This window comes from Artibeus jamaicensis, unplaced genomic scaffold (assembly GCF_021234435.1).
Source record: "Artibeus jamaicensis isolate MK-2021 breed Jamaican fruit bat unplaced genomic scaffold, CSHL_Jam_final scaffold_1964, whole genome shotgun sequence".
Lineage (NCBI taxonomy): Eukaryota > Metazoa > Chordata > Mammalia > Chiroptera > Phyllostomidae > Artibeus > Artibeus jamaicensis.
The window spans coordinates 6,124,770-6,143,578 of NW_026522030.1; positions in this window are offsets into that span (position 1 = coordinate 6,124,770).

The following is an 18,809-nucleotide window of genomic DNA, read 5'->3' on the forward strand; positions in this document are numbered from 1 at the left end:
AGTGAACATATTATTTGACTTTCCTTTGTTTCTCTTTCCTCGTTGAAAAGACTGGAAAAATACCACCTACCTTGCAAGATTGTTGTAGGATTAAACAGGATACTACGTAAAGCACTTGGCACATTAGTAGAGCTCAATAAATGGCAGCTATTCTAAATCAAAAGTCTAAGACAGAAAAACGACCTGCCATTTCTTTTTATTAATGTAAAGTGAATTTTTAAAAAGCTTGATTTATCCTTGCAAGCTGGATTCCAGCAAAGTTAATGACAATGGAGAGAAAAGAGGAATGAGGGTTAGAAGGACTAAATACACAGAATGTGTAAGGACTTTTGCTGAGGTTAGCTATAAGGAATTTGTGGTTTGATTCAAAAGACTTCAGTTTTATGAGGTTTGAGAGCCTTTTCAAAAAGAAAACCAGATGTATCAATGGAAATTTTATGCAAACAGTGCTATCTTCAGCAAATGCTGCTTTGAGTCTGCCTGTTACATCGGGTAGGGGTTGGACTGGAGACAGATCCTGGGGTGTTTTTTAAAGCTTAATTGGTCTTGTCTCGCAGACCCTTGGTGATGTTCTCTAATGGGTCATGAGACCAGTACTTTGTAAGCAGAAGGCCCAAGAACCACAAGCAGAGGAAAGATTCCACTATAGCCCTGAAAGCAAAAGGGCTTCTTGTTTCAGACTCCTGCTTCCCATCTTTGAGAAAAACAGGGTTTATCCTTCCAAGGAGTCCCACATCTTCGTGCCCAATACTTGCAGCAGTCAATGAAGAGAAGTTGCTTCCCTAAGCCCTCAGTCACTTGGCTTTAGGAGCCTTGGAGGTAAAGGGCATTCAGGAGACAATAAACAGTGCTTATGTTAACTGGCTTTTGCCAGCGAAGACATTGAATTTTCTAGTATGATTGTCAGGATTAACTGGCAGGCCTTGTGAAAAGGCTTGGAAAGATTAAAAATATATAAGGAAAAATCATCACAAGATTGGGTGCTTGCTGGAGGTATGCAAGTGAACAGGAGAAGCCAGGAGTGTGGAAGAGAGGGGGACATGAGGCATTAGCAGAAAAGATAAGATACAGAGTGAATGCAGATGGTTTGGAGATGTTGAGGCCTGGGTGAGCCAACATTGGACATATATTGGGCTATTTCTTCTATGGGACCCTAAACACATTTGCTGGGATAGGAGTTGATTTGTAAAGGGGCCACATGGAGGTGGATAGCCAGGCGAATGCCTTCAGGGTCAAAGACAAAATGCTTGTATGTTTAAGACCATTCTTCTGCCACCACCTCCTAGAAACACTCCCCAAGGCTGCTGTGACCACTTTCTTCATCTTACTTGAAGGCAAACATTTTAGAGACCAGGAAAAGTAAGCAGAAAGGCAGACAGGAGGCAATATGGCAGAGGGATTAAGAAGACTGACTCTGAAATCAGATGGCCTGAGATGAGAGCCATAGTAGAGTTTTAAATTTATATATATTTGGGGGCTAGAGCCCAAGATGCTAACCCATTAACTGTGAATATCCAAAAGACAAAATGTGTTAAATCTGCCAAACTGAATGACATGTATATAAACTTTTTTCCCTATCCTGGCTCTGTGCATGATCAGAATAAGAAATATGATATATCTCTTTGAGGTCAGAAGTACAATGAGCAGAGGTTTAAGTCAATGAAGGATGCAGTCCAAGTCAGGTTCATCTTGTGGTCCATTCTGCATATCCAAACAGGTTTGCCCAACCCTGAGTGTGACTCATTTGCTGAAAGAGACCTATATCCTCCTCTGACTCAATAGTAGAGAAATAAAAGTAAGGGAGCAATTTCCTCACCTGGACAATGCCTGAGTGTGAGGACAACTTCTCCGAGAGTCCTCCCGGTGCCACGAACACACGTGAATGAATAAATATGGCCGAGACAAGATGAGATCTGTTTAGGGGAGGAGGAGTGGGCTGTGGCCAGTTTCTCAGGGGAGACAAAGGCAAGCAACAGCCAGTTTCTTTGAGGAGAAAAAGGTCCTGAGTGCCCTCTTCCATAGCCTTTTATTGGATTGTAATACATAGGAATACAGGGCAGCAAGGATCAAACAGTAGATAACACTTCAAAGAAATCTGAGGGCTTCAGAGTCTGAGTCAGTGTCTGTCAGGAAGAGAGTTGCAGAAACTTTGGGAGACATACTCATTTCTTCTCAGACCCTTATCATATGAATGACAGCACTCTTAGCAGAGCAGATTTCACAGGTTTATCAGCAAGTCTTTGTGATGCCAGATTTTTCCCCAGGACATGCTCTGGCAAGACAAGGAGCTACACACTTCCCCATCAGGTATTCAGGCTTAAGGGGATTAGAGCCAGGAAGCGCCTCTCCCAGGAGACATGGGGACTTGGGCTTTGTCAAAGCCAGGGGGCGAGGGTTCATTGCTCTTGGTTGCAGCCCCCTGAGTCCTTCCATGTAGACCTCCCAAGTGATCGAGTCTGGCTTAGGTTGCCCCCCACTGTGAGGGGTCTTACCCGTCATTGACTTCTGACCAAGCTCTGGGGGCAGGGAGAGGAACTGAGGCAGCATTTGCTACCAGAGACAAGCTTTGTCTCCTGTGGCTGGCATTCCAAAGGTCCACTCTTGCCCTTAGTTTAGCCACAAGGGGTAGAGATACAATTTCTAAAATCAGGCAGAGCAGTCTACAACACTTGAGTCATTGGGGAGGGAGCGGGGTAGTACATCTCCTAAACCTATGCATGCCAATGGCCTTAGTTGTGTATTTTTAGTGATGTCCCTGTACCCTTGTCCATCTCCCACAAGGATATTGAAGTGATCTCTAAATTTCAGACCTACACGTGGCATAGATTATTAACTTTCCTAAATATTCATTCTCTAGTTCTAATAAAGAAACATAAAACCTGACTTTATGGGGACCCATGGCTTTCCATGTAAGGATTACATTTTTCAATCTTCTTTGTAGCTAGATAGGAACACATTGCTCATTTCTGACAAATGGGATAACACCAGAAGTGCCTTATGCAAGCTTCTGAGACTTCCTTTGAAGAGAAAGCAGAAACCTTCCCACCATGGTCTGAATGTTTGCATCCACCCAAAAGTCCTATGTTGAAATCTTAATGCCCCACGTGAAAGTATTAGGAGGTGGGGTCTTTGGGAGGTATTTAGGTCATGTGAGAGTGGAGCCTTCATGAAGACTAGTTCTCTTATAAAGGAGTCATTGCAGAGCTTCTTCAACCTTCCACCGTTCAAAGGAGGACTCAGCGAGAGGGCGGCATCTGCAACCTGGAGGAGGGCTCTCACCAGAACCCAACGATGCTCTTGGACTTCCCTGATCTTGGACTTTCAGCCTCCAGAATGGGGAGAAATAAGTATTGTTTAGAAGGCAGCCAGTCTTTGGCATTTTGTTATAGTAGCTCAGACAGAGTAAAACACTTCCCATAGGGCTCTTATTTATTGCTGTTCCTATCTTCCTTCCTGCCTGGACTATGAGTTTGGAATATGAACTTAAAAGCCACATGTAGGGATGGTTGGAAAGAGTCACTGTAGTAATCCTAGCCTACATAACTCCAGACTTTTATATGAAAAACAAACTTCTAATGTGTTAAAAGCCGTATTAATTTGGAATTTTCCATTACTAAGCAATCAAATCTAACCTTAAATGATATGTCGATCATGTCACTCTTTGCTTAAAACCTATCCACAGTTCCAGTTGAGCTCAGGCAAAAATCCCAAACCCCATAACATTCAATGTCTTTACAACCTGTACATTTGATATTATACTTTAAGCTTTCCACTTATGTTTGAACAAACCAGCAATACGTAATGATTTGTATTTCCTTAAGTATTCACAATTTGTCCCATTTCCTTCTTTCTATGCATGCTGTCAACTTCTGCTTTAAAAGTCATCTTGTTTGAAAGAAAAGCATCACTTTCTCTGACAAAGCCTCTCTTACCTTTTGGGCAGGCTTGTGGGTTCCTTCTGCTCTATTTCAGTGTCACCAGTAGCAATCACTTGAACACAAAGGGAGAGTTTGTGTGTGTTTCTGATTTCACCCCAGACTGTTTGCCCAGGGGAATGCAATAGTGCCATGTACATATTTAAGCCACCCACACTGCCTGGTATAAAATAGATGCTCACAAAACCCCTTTTAAGTGAACATATGCTGATCATCCAGCCATCTTCCTTTGCTAATCAATAGAATGTTTCAATATGATTTTATTGATTCTTTGAAACAAAGCTTCTAGAGTGTATCTTGGTGTGAATCTGTGACCTTGGGCAACTCTTTCTGAGTATCTTATTTAAAATTGGAGAAGAAAAGACCTGCTCCATGGTTTGGGGGATTATTAAATATAATACAGTGCACAGGCCATCCTATCCTCCCTGACCTATTATTTTCCCTCATCAAATGACACTCATTATCATTATTCTTTAGGAAAGTTTACTCAGTCTAGAGAAGTCATCCCCAAAACCACATGCATTCAAAATGAAAGAGACAGGAAGATCTTACATGAAGAAGCCCACCAGAAAAATCAGTGGCACGGGCAGCCTTACATAAAGGAGTGAGTCCTGGACTGAGCATTTTGATCTCTGAGAAAGTCCTGGCTGAGCCTCTAGATGCTATGATATCATGAGGAAGTCACCTTCACCCCCAGACCCTGGTACCTCCATGTGTGCAGAGTTGAAAGTGCTCCAGTGATGTCAAGGACCAGTCTGAGTGTCTATTACAACTTGGAGCCACACTCCCTTTGGCCCAGTGTCACCATTCTTAGTCCATTGAACCAGGCAAATGTTGCTCTTGGATGATTGTTCTTACCAGTCTCCCCATACTCCCACCCCCTCCTCGCCCACTGTTTTATGGAAACCAGCATGAGTTGGTTGCACCTTTAGACTTTGGACTGATGCTACATGTTTGCACAGAGCGGGTGATTGGTTTCATATGGCTGCACCATCCGGCAGCTGGGGACATCTGCTTATACTTAACACACAGGCAAACTTCCCACAGTCAGGAGTCAGCGTGCTTCTGGCTGAGAAGGGGTTGGCCCTCTGGGCTGCTAAAGCAGGGACTTAGACTTGTGTTCTGGACTTGGATGTCAGGAAGAATAACTAGACATGAAATAATTAGAGTAAGAATCATCCCTCTGGCATTTCTAGATGTATGAATTGCCTATGGAAATGAGACAGTTGGACAGGAAGCAATAAATTACACTGATGAAGATAATTAAGAGAGACTATGAAGGGTGCTTTGTCCCCAGAGAGAAGTCCAGGTTTCAGGGATATTGACCCACATTGAGAAGGATAATACCTGTCCCAGCAACAGCCTCAGTATGTAGCCCACCCTCACCATGAGAAGGGACTACCTTCTCTGTGTGACACTCCCCCCCACAAAGACCTGGATTTTTGTTCCATTGCAGTAGACAACAGGCACAGTGGATGGAGCACTGACCTTAGAATCATTTGACCAGGTATGTCTCCCAAGTCTCCCATTTTCTCTGTGTATCCTTGAGCAGGTCATGCAATTTCTCTGAGAAGCAGCTACTTCATTCCAAAAAGGACATCACTTGGGACAAATAAGATGCTCCTTGCAAGTGTTTTTGTCTAATGTGGAGTATTATCCAGATATCATGAACTTCTGTTATTACCTAAAGAATATCTCAAGATCATAAAGATAGAAGTAAATATATTCTATTCTACCAGCCAGAATAGAAGTTACTCTACAGATGCCCTGAGATATGGTTGTCTACTTTTCACGTCAAGGTCTCATCTCCAGGGATAAGTGTCCTCAGCCTTGTAGAAGAGTCGGTTCTGTTCTCTGAGGGCCATGGTGGCCATGATGTCCTGTCAGAGCCTTCCTCCTTTCCAGCACACCACATCTCCTGGTCTGCTTACTCTCTTCAATGGCAGAGGAACATGTGTGCTTCCTTTTTCATAAGAAACACCTGGAAATATTTGCAAACAGTGAAAAAAGAGAAAAGGCATAGACTTTGCTACCAAGTAGTCCTTGTTTCATGTCCCACTATTCTGTTCTCATCTGCGAAAGCAAACTCCAACCTCAGTGTTTCCATCTGTAAAGGGTGATGGTAACACTGAGCAGTGAGGAGATAATGATGATTATGTCAGATGATGCATGGACAGCATGACACTGTGCCTTAGCTTAGGGTAGGTTGCCAGTAAATGATAACTATGCAGCTATTCCTATATTGCAGGTATTGACCTACTTTTGCCTTCATTGTTAGAATTCCTCACATTTAACACTAAATGTTTACATTGACATCTTCCACAATATAGTTTGGGTCATTAGAAAATCAAATCCTTGTGTATTTACTGAGCATCTTCTCTGTCCCAGGCACTGTTGAGGATTCAAAACAGAATTCCTTTCATGAGTGAGAAATAATGTCAGACCATGGCCATATTTTAAGAATAATTGATACATAATAAAAATGTACACATAGGATAGAAGTATAATTGGGGCCTTTTAGCTTTAAAAGGCTTTGTTCTTTCCTTTTTTCTTTTATTTTTTTTTGCACATAAGCTGTACTATTTTATTTTTAAAATATATTTATTTTAATTGTTGTTCAAGTATAGTTTTCTGTCTTTTACTCCCATCCCAGCTCACCCCCCCAGTGCTCCTCACCTCCCTCCCATTTCCACCCCCCTTAGTTTTTGTCCATGTGTCCTTTATACTTGTTCCTGTAAACCCTTCTTCTCCTTCCTTTCAAAATTATCTGTAAGATTTTATGGTGAGAGTATTTGCTTGAGCTAGAGAAAGTCAATGAAAGCACTACTTATACTGTTATGACCAATAAACAAAGAATTCAGTGACTTCCTCACACTCCATTACTTGTGATAATTTGCTCTATGTTTCACTCTACTAAGATACTCATTGCAAACAATGACATAAAATAATAATACAACCTCTAAAATATCAGTTACTTTCAATTTAAAGTATGGTCATGATTCTTCATAGCTACAAACATCAAATCCAAGTTCACTTTAGTGGTTCCAGGTCCCTCTTAACTTTGTCCTTGAATATTTCAGGGCTTCACTGCTGACGACTCTTTCCTCCCTCAGCACCTGACAGAACCTGGAGTCTGGACTACAGCTATGCCAACTTCCTATAGTTCCCAGAGTAAGTTTTGCTCTTCTACTCCTCTGTGCCTATGCACTGGCTCATCTGGTTTCCATTTCTTAGAAAACCTCTTCTCACTTTCTCTGTCTGCACAGCTCCAACAAATTCTTCTCAAGGGTGAGCACAGTCATCAATATATATGAGAAATTATCCCCAAGCACCCTGATGGTATTTGACATTCCTTTCCCCAACAGCAAAAATGTCTAATCCCTACCACCATCTTTTATTTACTCCACTTTTTAAAAATAATTCCCTCTTTGCTTATTTGTCACTGAACAATGAGTTTTTGGAAATAGAGGTCAGGCCTTATTTCTCTCAGTGTCATTCATGACATTCCATAATGCCTTTGGGATGGATGGACAGAAGTGCGGATATTTTCACGAGCAGTTTCCAGAACAATAGGTCAAAAGCACATTGTTTTTCTTCTCAGAATAATAATTGCATAAAACCCAACCAATCACCTAGTTCCTTCTGAAATATATTGGCCATAGCCATAAAGAAGCCCAAATGGCTGGAATTGACCTGTAAATTGTCAAATTTAATCTTGAATAGTTTAATCCACTTGACAGCCATAAAAAAGAACAATTATGCCTTTTAATTTTTCATTCATGTTTAGACATTCCAAATACTCAACATGACAAATGGTCCTTCACCACTCACCATATACAGCTAATCCTAACCATGCTCAGAATCCTGATGTAGATTAAATCTTTCCAAGAAGTAGAAATTCAGTTGGGAAAATAAATGGGTGGAGAGAGTGGTGGGGAGTGGGGAAAGAGAGGATATCAATTAAATGGAGAGAGAGGGAAGTATGGCTTAATCTTAAATCTTTTATAAGGATGTTGGACAGTTGTCCAGACCCAGCAGTAACTGAACTCCAGCATTTGGCCTTCCTCATGAATTCCTATTGGCCATTGCTGGGCTATCAATCCCCCTCACTCTTTGATGGCAGTCTGCTCTTGAATGATCCAAAAGAATGTTCTGCTGAAAATGACATAATGATCTCTCCAGGTGGAACTGATTCCTGGTGCAGAAATACCAAAGGTTCCACTTCTCTACATCTCAAATGCACATGCACCTTCATCTGACAAAGTCCTTTCTTGTCATGAACACTGCCTCCTTAACTCTCCGAATCTAGCACAACTTCTTTAACTTGAAGCCTCCAAATCCTCCCTGTTTACACAACCCAGGCTAACTTTTTCTTGCTGTCTCTGACTTGGGAAAGGACTTGACAAACTCATTCACACACACGCACACACACACACACTCAATAGTCATAGTGAGTCTCTATTTTATGAGGACAATATTTTTCTCTACTTAGAAATTGCTAATTACAAAGCTCTCTTAACTGTGGAGTATGGAGTTGATGGCCACCTCCTCACTAGTTCACGCCTCTGCTTAGAGGTCTAAGCACCTTACCTAAAAGAGTCCCCTTACTCTCCCCCTTCCCCATTTTAGTTTACATCATTGCACTTACTGAAGGAAGATCCATTAGAGTAGGAACTTTGACAAATGTGTTTATTGTCATGTATCTTGAGCCTAAAATTCCTGATTTATAGTATCTGATAGACAGCTCTAGATATTGATATATTGGATAGGTAGACAGACATAGATTTCTATTTATCTATGTATTGGATAGTTAGATAGATAGATAGATAGATAGATAGATAGATAGATAGATAGATAGATAGATAGATAGATAGATAGATAGATAGATAGATAGATAGATAGATAATAGATAGGTAGATATCCCCAGGTGGTTCTGCTATGCTTAGTTCTTACAAGCTATGTGGCTTTGGAAAAGAGACTCCATACCTCAGATGCCCTACATGAGCTGTCTCCACACCCTCAGTGCTCCACATTGGGTGCCAGGAGGAGCAGAAGGACTCAGAGAAGCCTGAGCAACAGCCCAGAGAAAGACTCAGAGATGTGAATGTCCTTAGTCAGCCTGGCTCCTCCTAACCTCCTCAACTTCACCTCTAATTATTTTCTCTATCATTTCTAGTCATGGTCATTCTTTCAGCATCTGGAACATGCTATCATTTTGCTCACCTCAGAACTTGGCCTGGGACAGTATTAACACCTATTTTCTGGCAAGTGCACCATACAGAAAGAGAAGCCTTCCTGGGACCTGAAGACGTCCTTTCCTTCATTATTCTCTCTCACTACTTTGTATTCTTCCTAACAATCATGTTGTGGTTAATGTTTTTTTCCCACAGACTGTAAACATCAGGGTGAAAGCCATATGTGTCTTGTCCCATTTGCTTGGATCCCAAGGGCCTAGAACCATGCCAGGACCATAATAGACACTCAATAAATATCTGTAGAATGAACAAATGTTCCTGAAGATGATCTTAACTACCTTATAAAATTTCCTGAAATTTAAAACTAAATTATTTAAAGTTGACAGAGCCATGAATGTAGATAGTATCCATAAAAAATGAATTTCTAAGCAATGTGGCTGGAACATAGCACAGTATGTGCTCAATAAATGCTGTTACAAAAAAACTATTATTGTAGTTGTTATCATCTCTTCATAAATGTCTCTGGTTACATTTAGCTATTTAGCTCAAACAATTGTTTATACTTACTTGAAATCTAAAATATTACATTAATTTGCATTTCTCTGATGATCAGTGAAATCAAGCATCTTTTCTTATATCTATTGGCTATCTATATGTCCTCCTTGGAGAAGTAGCTATTTAAGCCTTTTGCCCATTTTTTAAATTGGATTGTTTAATTTTTTTGGTGTTGAGGTGTATGAGTTCTTTATAAATTTTGGATATTAACCCCTGGTCAGGTGTATCATTGCCAAATATTATTTCTCATTCAGTGGGTTGTCTTTTCATGTTGTTGATGGGTTCCTTTGCTGTGCAAAATTTTTTTAGTTTGATACAGTCCCTTTGTTTATTTATTTTTTTGTTTTCCTTATTTGAAGAGAAATATCAAAACAAATTTAACTATGAAAAATAACTGAGATTTTACTGCCTATATTTTCTTATAGTTTTTAAACGTTTTTTCTGCTTACATTTTAGTCTTCAATCCATTTTGAGTTTATTCTTGTGTATGGTGTAAGGAGGTTGCCTAGTTTCATTTTTGCATATATCTGTCCAATTTTTCCAACACTGTTTATTGAATAGACCATCTTTATACAATTTTGTGTTCTTGCCTCTTTTGTCAAATATTAATTGACCAGAAAGGTGTGGATTTATTTCTGTTTGCTATTCTTTCATTGACATGCATGACTGTTTTTATGCCAGTACCATGCTACTTTGATTACTATGGCCTTGTATCAATAGTATAGTTTCGTATTAGGTAGCATGATACCTCCAAATTTGTCCTTCTTTCTCAAGATTTCTGAGACTATTTGAAGTATTTTGTCATTCTATATAAATTTTTGGAATGTTTGTTTCAGTTCTGTGAGACATGTCACTGGTTTTAATAGGAATTGCATTGAATCTATAGATTGCTTGGGTAATATGGACATTTTAGTGAGGTTAAGTCTTCCTATCCATGATCACAGTACATGCTTCCACTTATTTGTATCTTCCTCAATTTATTTCTCCAGTCTTTTGTAATTTTCCAAGAACACCTCCTTTCCAAGTTTTTTTACCTCCTTGGTTAAATTTATTCCTTGGTACCTTCTCTTTTGTTTTTGCCATTGTAAATGGAATTGTTTTCTTAGTTTCTCTTTCTCGTGGTTCACTTTTGCTGTACACAAATGTCACCAATTTCTGAATATTAATTTTGTATCGGCTACTTTACTGGATTCATTTATCAGTTCTAGCAGGTTTTTGGTGAAGTCTTTAGGGTTTTCTATATACAGTATTATTCCATCTGAAAATGAGCATGCAAGTTAAAACCACAATGAGATATCACCTCATAGCTGTCAGAATGGTTCTTCCATCAATGAATCAACAAACAAGTGTTAGTGAGGATGTGAAGAAAAGGGAACCCTTATATTCTGTTGGTGGGAATTCAGACTGCTGCAGCCACTGTGCAAAACAGTATGGAGTTTCCTCAAAAAATTAAAAATGAAACTGCCTTTTGACCCAAAGATCCCACTTCTGGGAATATATCCATTGAAACACAAAATACTAATTTGAAAGAATTTATGTATGTTTATGCTCATTGTGGCATTATTTTCAATAGCCAAGATTTGGAAGCAGCCCAAGTGCCCATCAGTAGATGAGTGAATAAAAAAGCTGTGGTGCAATTACACAATGGAATACTACTCAGCTGTAAAAAAAAAAAAAAAAAGTAGGAAATCTTACCCTTTGCAACAGCATGGATGGGCCTGGAGAGTGTTATGCTAAGGAAATAAGCCAGTCAGAGAAAAAATAATCCATATGATTTCACTCTCATATGTGGAATCTAATGAACAAAATAAACTAACAAACAAAATAAATACAGACTCATGGATACAGAAAACAGGCCAATAACCATCAGAGTGGAGGGGGTTGGGGGGCTAGATGAAAAAGCTGAATAAATTAAGCAAATAATAATAATAAAATAAAAACTACATTATGATGGTACTCTCAATAGTTTTATATTTTAAAGTTTGATGGCTATTGACAAAAAACAGTTTTCTTGATATAGTCTGTATAATTGGCTCATTGAGTGAGACCCATACTTTATTGTTTTTTTCTCCTACCCCAGACCCATACTTTAGAATTTGACCTGAAGCTAATGGCTTCACCTTTACTCTGATCTGCATTGAAATAAATTTGCATTAGGCAAAATGTTATGGTCTAAACTAGCTTTTCTATTCCAAATTTGTAAATATACACACATATATGAATAGATCCATTTTCATACCTTCCTCTAAATCCTTAACTGATGAAGCATCAGATGAAATAATGAAGAAGAATACCAGAAGCAGAAGCAGGCTCTGGAATGATGTCCCTGAGTCTTTGTCTGTGATGTGATTTCTGGGATGTGGGTTTCAGTGGAACATCACATTTTAGAATCTCTGTGGGTCTGCATGCTCCTGTTCCCTGGCTGCTGGTCTGTGAGCCCTGCATCTGCTCCTGGAGGCTGACACTGTCTTGGCCCAGCTCCTTTGCTTTGCTGACTTACTGGGTCTGACACCTGGCAGGACAAATCCATGTGCTGACTCCAGAAAGTAGTGAAGAGACTACTGGTACAAGGAAAGACTTGGGCCAGTGGGTATCAGGAGGAGGGAAAAGACACAGAGAGATCTGAATGTCCCTCTCATTGTACCATTTACCACTTAACAGCACTCTCAAACCTTTCCACTCTCAAACCAGCCTGCAGAGTTTTATAAGCAGGTTGTAAAATGAACTCATCTCCGAAACCTGAAGCAAATCCTTTATCATCAGATCTCTGCCTCACTGGAATGTAATTGGTTGCCAAACTTGAAGGGAGTAGAGTGGTGGGGGGAATCCATTTGACAATTTGAAGCTAATAAAAGAAGAAAAGGACATCAAAATGTGCTTTCTTTGCAAAATGTGACTTTATGCAATCAACTAGTCCTCTATCTGCCAATGACTCACTAATATCCCTTGTACCATATGCTGGTCCCCTCTGTGCCTAGATCTCTTCTCTGATGGAATGAAAAGATTGGAACCTTCCAGCACTGCAGTCTTGTGTTCCAAGACCTATAAAATGTTTTAGGAAAACACAGTTAATTATTAGCTCTGGTGGTCACTGCTCAAATAGGACAAAGAACAGAACTGAGAAAGTGGAGTGTTTTCAGATCTGGAAATAGCCACCAAACAGTATCATCAAAATGCTTTAACATATTTACTTTCCATCTGGTCTAAATGTTTTGTTGCCCAATACCCATAAAAAATTCTACTCCACTCAGTAAAGAATCAAAACTCTCCATGCTTTCCTGTATATTAAAATACACTTTCCTCTCTTCAATCTTGGATAAATCTGAGATGGCTGAAGTCTCACATGTATTTTCAATAGAAATTGAAAAACATTGAATAGTCAAGTAGGGAGATAGGGGTGGGGAGTTGGCCGAGGATTCAAGAGACTAAAATATATGTTGTTCATTAGAAAGCCCCATTTTAGCATCTCCGTGGTGGCTAGAGCATTGTCTGGGGTGCATTTGGTATCACCAGGGTATCGGCATCTGTGTGTGTGTGTGCGTGTATGTGTACTCTTTCCTTTGGGAAGCTAAAGATTTGATCTGTGAGCTGAGATAGCCTCCAGAATGCAGAGGCCTGCTTCTCTAGTCTTGTTTGTCCCAACACGTACCCTTGACCAGCCTGTCTTCTCACCTTGTCAGATTCCTCAAAGATACCTGTCTGATGTTTGTTTGGCAGGCCTCCAAGCCATCACTCACACTGGCATGTCAGACTCTCTTCAGGCCCTGAGTGCCACAGTTTCTCAGGGATCCAGCTGGGATGCTAACCCTATGTGCAGAGGCCAAGGGATTGATTCTGTGTGGGTGGCATAGGGCAATAGAGGAAACCAAGGAGTCAGGGCACCCAGGTTCTAACCCCTGCTCTGCTAACTACTAAGGTGCATTATGTCCTTTCCAAGGGCTCCAGCTGTCTGAAGTCTCAATTTAGGGATGATTATCCTTGGACAGGCCTATTCTCTTGGTTGTTACAAGAGATAAATGAATGGATCAGGGCTTTTTACAGGGGTGGGCAAAAGTAGGCTAACAGTTGTGAGTATGCGAAACACAGAGTTTATTCTTGAATTGTTATTTGTAAATTATTGTATTACTTTCCACGTGAACAATTGTAAATCTCTTTTGCCCACCCCAGTGAATGGCGAATCTTTCAGTAACCAAAAGGCACTACACTAGTATTAACACTAAAAATTAGTGGCTCCTTTATAAGACTTTATTATAAGTTATCTTATGCTATACAAATAGATATGTGTGCTATCTTAGGATGTTTTAACATGGGTAAAAAAAACCACATAGATCTTAGCCAGTCACCCTTTCCCCCAAAAGAAATGGCAATGACATCTCTTTGGGACTGCGGCAGAGTTTGGAGGCACAGAAGGGCATTTTAACATCAAATCTTATTGTGATGAAGTGATTCCCTCCTCAGTTTCATGTTGGTTTGTTTGTTTATTTCAGGGAGGAAGTTTCAGTTTGGTGCCAGCTTGCCTTTAACATCCCTTAAACTCTGTTCATCTCCCTTATTAGCAAAGAAACAAGATGCCTTAGGCTTCGAGCTTTCTGCAGGCAACATTATCTAGACAGGAATTAGACCTATAAGGAAATTAAACACTTAGTTATCTCTGCCTTTGGTTAGTGATGTCTGCTATCCATTTACAGATGAACATATTCATATTAAGACAAGTTTACTTAAATTAAAAGACTAAACCATTTAAAGAAGTGCATTAATATGTAATAGACGGTTGCCACAATACTGATGGAATTTCAGGGAATTATGCTCAGTGAAGCAAGTCAGACAGAGAAAGACAAGTTCTGTACAGTATCCTTTATATGTGAAATCTAAAAACTAGACATCAAAAATCAAAACTGTAAAAGCAGAGAGTAGAAAATTAGTTTTCAATGGCTGAAGGGTATGGGAAATAGGAAGAGTTTGGTAAAAGGGCACAACATTCAGCTATAAAATGAATAAAGTCTGAGGATCCAATGTAAAACTTGGTTACGATAGTAGATAACACTATGTTGTATGATATGATGTTATCAACTATAACACTGTAGTTAATAGTGTTATATCAACTACACTATCTTTTAGCAAATTTTGCTCAAAGAATATAACTTAAAAGTTCTCACCAAAAACAAACAAAAAATGATAAATATATAAGGTGATGGTTATGTTAATTAATTAAATGGTGGGATCCTTTCACAACCTACCCATATAGCAATCACCAGGAGGTACACTTTCAATATCTTACAATTTTATTAGTCAATTATACCTCAGTAAAGCCAAAAAATATGTAATAGAATTGATGGTAGGTAGATACAGCACTAATCATGACTTTGTATTGGTATCTATCACTACATAATAAAATATTGCCAAACAGTGGCTTAAGCAACAACAAATGTTTTTCTCTCACAGTTTGCTAGGTCAGCAGTTAGGGGTGGTTCTGGCTCAGGGTCTCCCATGAGGTTGCAGTCAAGTTGTTAAGCAAAGCTGCAGACATCTGAAGGCTCAGCTGGGGCTGGAGGGTCTGCTTCCAAGGTGGTTCATGTGGCCAAGAAGTTGGTGCTGGCTGTTCCTTACCACATGGACCTCACCACCTCACCACATGGGCATTTCCAAAGTGGAGTGTCCTCATGACATGACCACTTGTGTACCCTTGAGCAGGTGACATGAGAGATCCAGGGACAAATGGCAATGTCCTTTTTGACCTACCTTCAAAAATCACACCTGTCATTTCTGCAATCTCTAATTAGTCATATAAATCAGCTCTACTTAGTATGGGAGGGGATGACACAAAGGGGCAAATACAAGGAAGTAAGACTGGATACTGAGCTATGATATACCAGTGCCTGAGGTTTGAGAAGCACGGCTCAGACCTAAAGTTTCAGTTCTACAGAGAGGGCAACTGAGCATCAGAGAAGGGAGGTGATGTAACCATGCCCAAACAAGTGTTTCTGGCAGAGCCATGGTTAGGATTAAGAGTGCCCGGTCCCAAGCACAGTGTAATTCCCACCATATGGCAAATGCTGGTGCTGTCTTTGGCCTTTCCAACTCTAGGAGAAATCCAGCCCTTTTTCTGGACAGCAGTCTCTAACAGAAAGCTAATGCTTTAGCCAATTACCAGGCTTTCAGAATCCCCATCTGGGACTGGGTCCAGGCATCATAGCTGATTTTGAAGACAGCAAATCTGGAGTCAAAGATCATCCACCCTCACACCCACAGGGTTGCGAACTGACTGTCCACAGGCTATGTTTAGCCCACAGATACATCTGTTTGGTCTAAACAGGACATTGCTAGTTTGTTTGTTTGTTTGTTTTTAATGAGTTGCTAATTGGATGTCAAATCAGGGTATTTCATAAAATCTAGATATGAAGTTTCCCTTGAAATGATCAGAGCTGCTGACAGTGCCTGGTCTATTTTTCTGTGCAATAACCACGTGCTAGTGTTCTGTATGGGCTACATATGATTTCTGGTTATCCATGGTGCCTGTCACTTCTCTGCTCTCTTAAATACCCTTCTTTTTCTCCACCAGCCATTGAAATGACTGCTCTTGACTTAACCCAACTCTCTCATTTACAGATGGGTGAACTGAGGCCTTGACCAGTTGGCAGGCTTACATTCTGTCGAATGGCATTCCCAAGGCCACATGGCTGGTCAGTGGTAGGGCAAAGACTATGGTGGGTGTTGCTACCTAAGCTGATACCCTTCCCTGGTGTCAGCTTCCAGGAAATACTCCTCTGCTGCTTCCACAAGTAGGCTTCAAAATAACCACTGGATGTTCTGAATTGTTTGCCTAATGTGGCTTTCTTCCCCTTACTGTGCTTTTCACCTGAAGAGTGGTCTCATGTCACATGCCAGAACAGGTCATATTTCAGGAAGGAGGGACTGTATTCCAACCCATTACCACAGTTTGAGAAAAGATCACTTAAAAGTTTATACATGTATCTCCATTCTAAAGGAAGGATAGCAGATAGAAATGTAAGTACAAAACTACTCAAGCCCTGGGAAAAGATTGGCAACAATCCCAAACATCACAGATTTCAGCCCAACCAACTACCAAGCTCCTCGTCTTAAATCTTTCAATTTACCATTTCTCATTACTAAAAATAATTTATTTAAAATCTTTCAAGGAAGTGTCTTGCTTCCCCATTTCCTGACCTTTATGAAGTCACCATTTTGGCCTACACATGAAAGGCCAGTGTTTTAACTAAATAGCATATAAAAATGGTGGAGGAAGGGAGTGAGAAAGATTTTGGCACACCCGAGGCGCCCCGTGAGGGATGATCTTGAAAGCCAGGCTCAACAGCTGCTCTGGTGATCAATATGTAGAACTCAGATTCCCCAGCACCAACTGGTTTCAGCCAAGGTCACAGGCTTGTGTCCAAATGCACTGAGCCACGTCTGCTTCAGAGTGGGACAAGAGTGGCTTTGCTTCTCCCAGGTCCCTGAGCTCAGATCAGCTTTCACTTATGAATCTGCAAGAATCAGTGAGTTCAAGAGGTGGGGTTGCACTCTAATTAACCATCAGAGAACCACAAGCCATAACAGACCTGGAAGGTGTACGTCCTGCTCCCCAGCAACACAAAGTAGAGGTGAGGCGATGCCTTTGTCACAGAGCGCTGGATATTCTGACTCACCTCCCCTGGACCTTCCCAGTCCTGACGAGAATCCCGCCACTTCCCTTTCCATCACTCCAAGAAGCTCTGGATTTCCTCACGGAATTCACAGCCGAGCCCTGGGGCATTATCCGCTATCTGCTGATACAGATAGAATGATTCTTTCCTCCAGGGTTCATTCAAGTAAGAGCTCTCTCTGGATGCCAGGAAAGAAATGAGATGAATGAGAGAATTGCACTTCCTTTCATTTACTCATTTTTTTTCTTATATTTGCTAGGCGTCTGTGATGTGCTAGGTGCAGAGTTAAGGACTGAATGAGCAAGAAATGAGCACTACTCACAAGGAGCTTCAGTCTAGGAGGAAAGATTGATGAAAAAGTGGTTACAAGGAATTGGGATAAGTGTTATCATAGAGGAAGTGGGAGAATGAAAGTACATGGAATGGGGAATAGGGGAGGAAGTGACAAAGTGACAGTAGGGGAAGGTGAGAAAGACCAGGAGGACTGAGTATAAACAAGACAGAGGGGCAGGAGTATATCAAATGGAGAAGTAGCCCGAGGCAAAGACTGATGATGAGAGGAAGCAAGGTGTATTCAGAGTTAAAAGCCACTCCGTGTAAATAAGGGACAGAGGCAAGGTAAATGAAGGTCTTAATATGTCTAGTAATGTGTTTTTACTCCTTCTAAGTTCAGTGGGGGCACAATGAGATAAACAGGGGCCAACATGCAGAGAGTTGGAGTTTAGGAGATTCCATTGGTCCTGCCAGGTAGGAAACAAAGGGAGAAATCTAGGCAAGATGCCACTGCTCTCAATTTACCATAATGATAAATAACAGTTGTTAAGAGAACATTCAAAACACACTGATGGCCTCAAATCACCCCACAAACATCTCTGTGGATGAGAAATAGAATGAAAACAAGTTAAGGACTGGGCTCAAGTTACAGGCCTTTGGACCCCCAGTCCAAAGCAAGAAGAGGCATTCTGGATTTTTGCTTTTGTGGGAAGAATAGAGAATAATGTTCAACATGAGGCAAGGCTGGACTCGAGGAAGGCTCCCTGCTGAGACAAAGGGAGATTAAGATCCCCTGTTAATAAGAAGACACTGAAGATTCAGTTGCTGTGACCACTGTCTGGGGTTAGAGCCACCTGACAAAAGACACCGGTGTGTGCAGATCTACACTTGCAGCCAGAATCCAGCTGAAACAAACCATATGGTCCCTGACGTAACCGGGTCAGAATAACCCCCTGCTGCCAATGGAGCAAGAATCTCAAACGTTGACATAAAACACAGTCCTGGATGGCAGACCTAGAACCCAATGGAACAAAACAACACAAATCTAGAGGAGGGGGAATATATGGGAATAAAACAAAACTCATTCTAGGTAAAATAGTCCTACAAAACAAAATTATAAAACACTTGAAGAAGCTAATTCTAATTTTTAACCACCCCCCTCAATTCAGAGAAACAAACAAAAAATAACT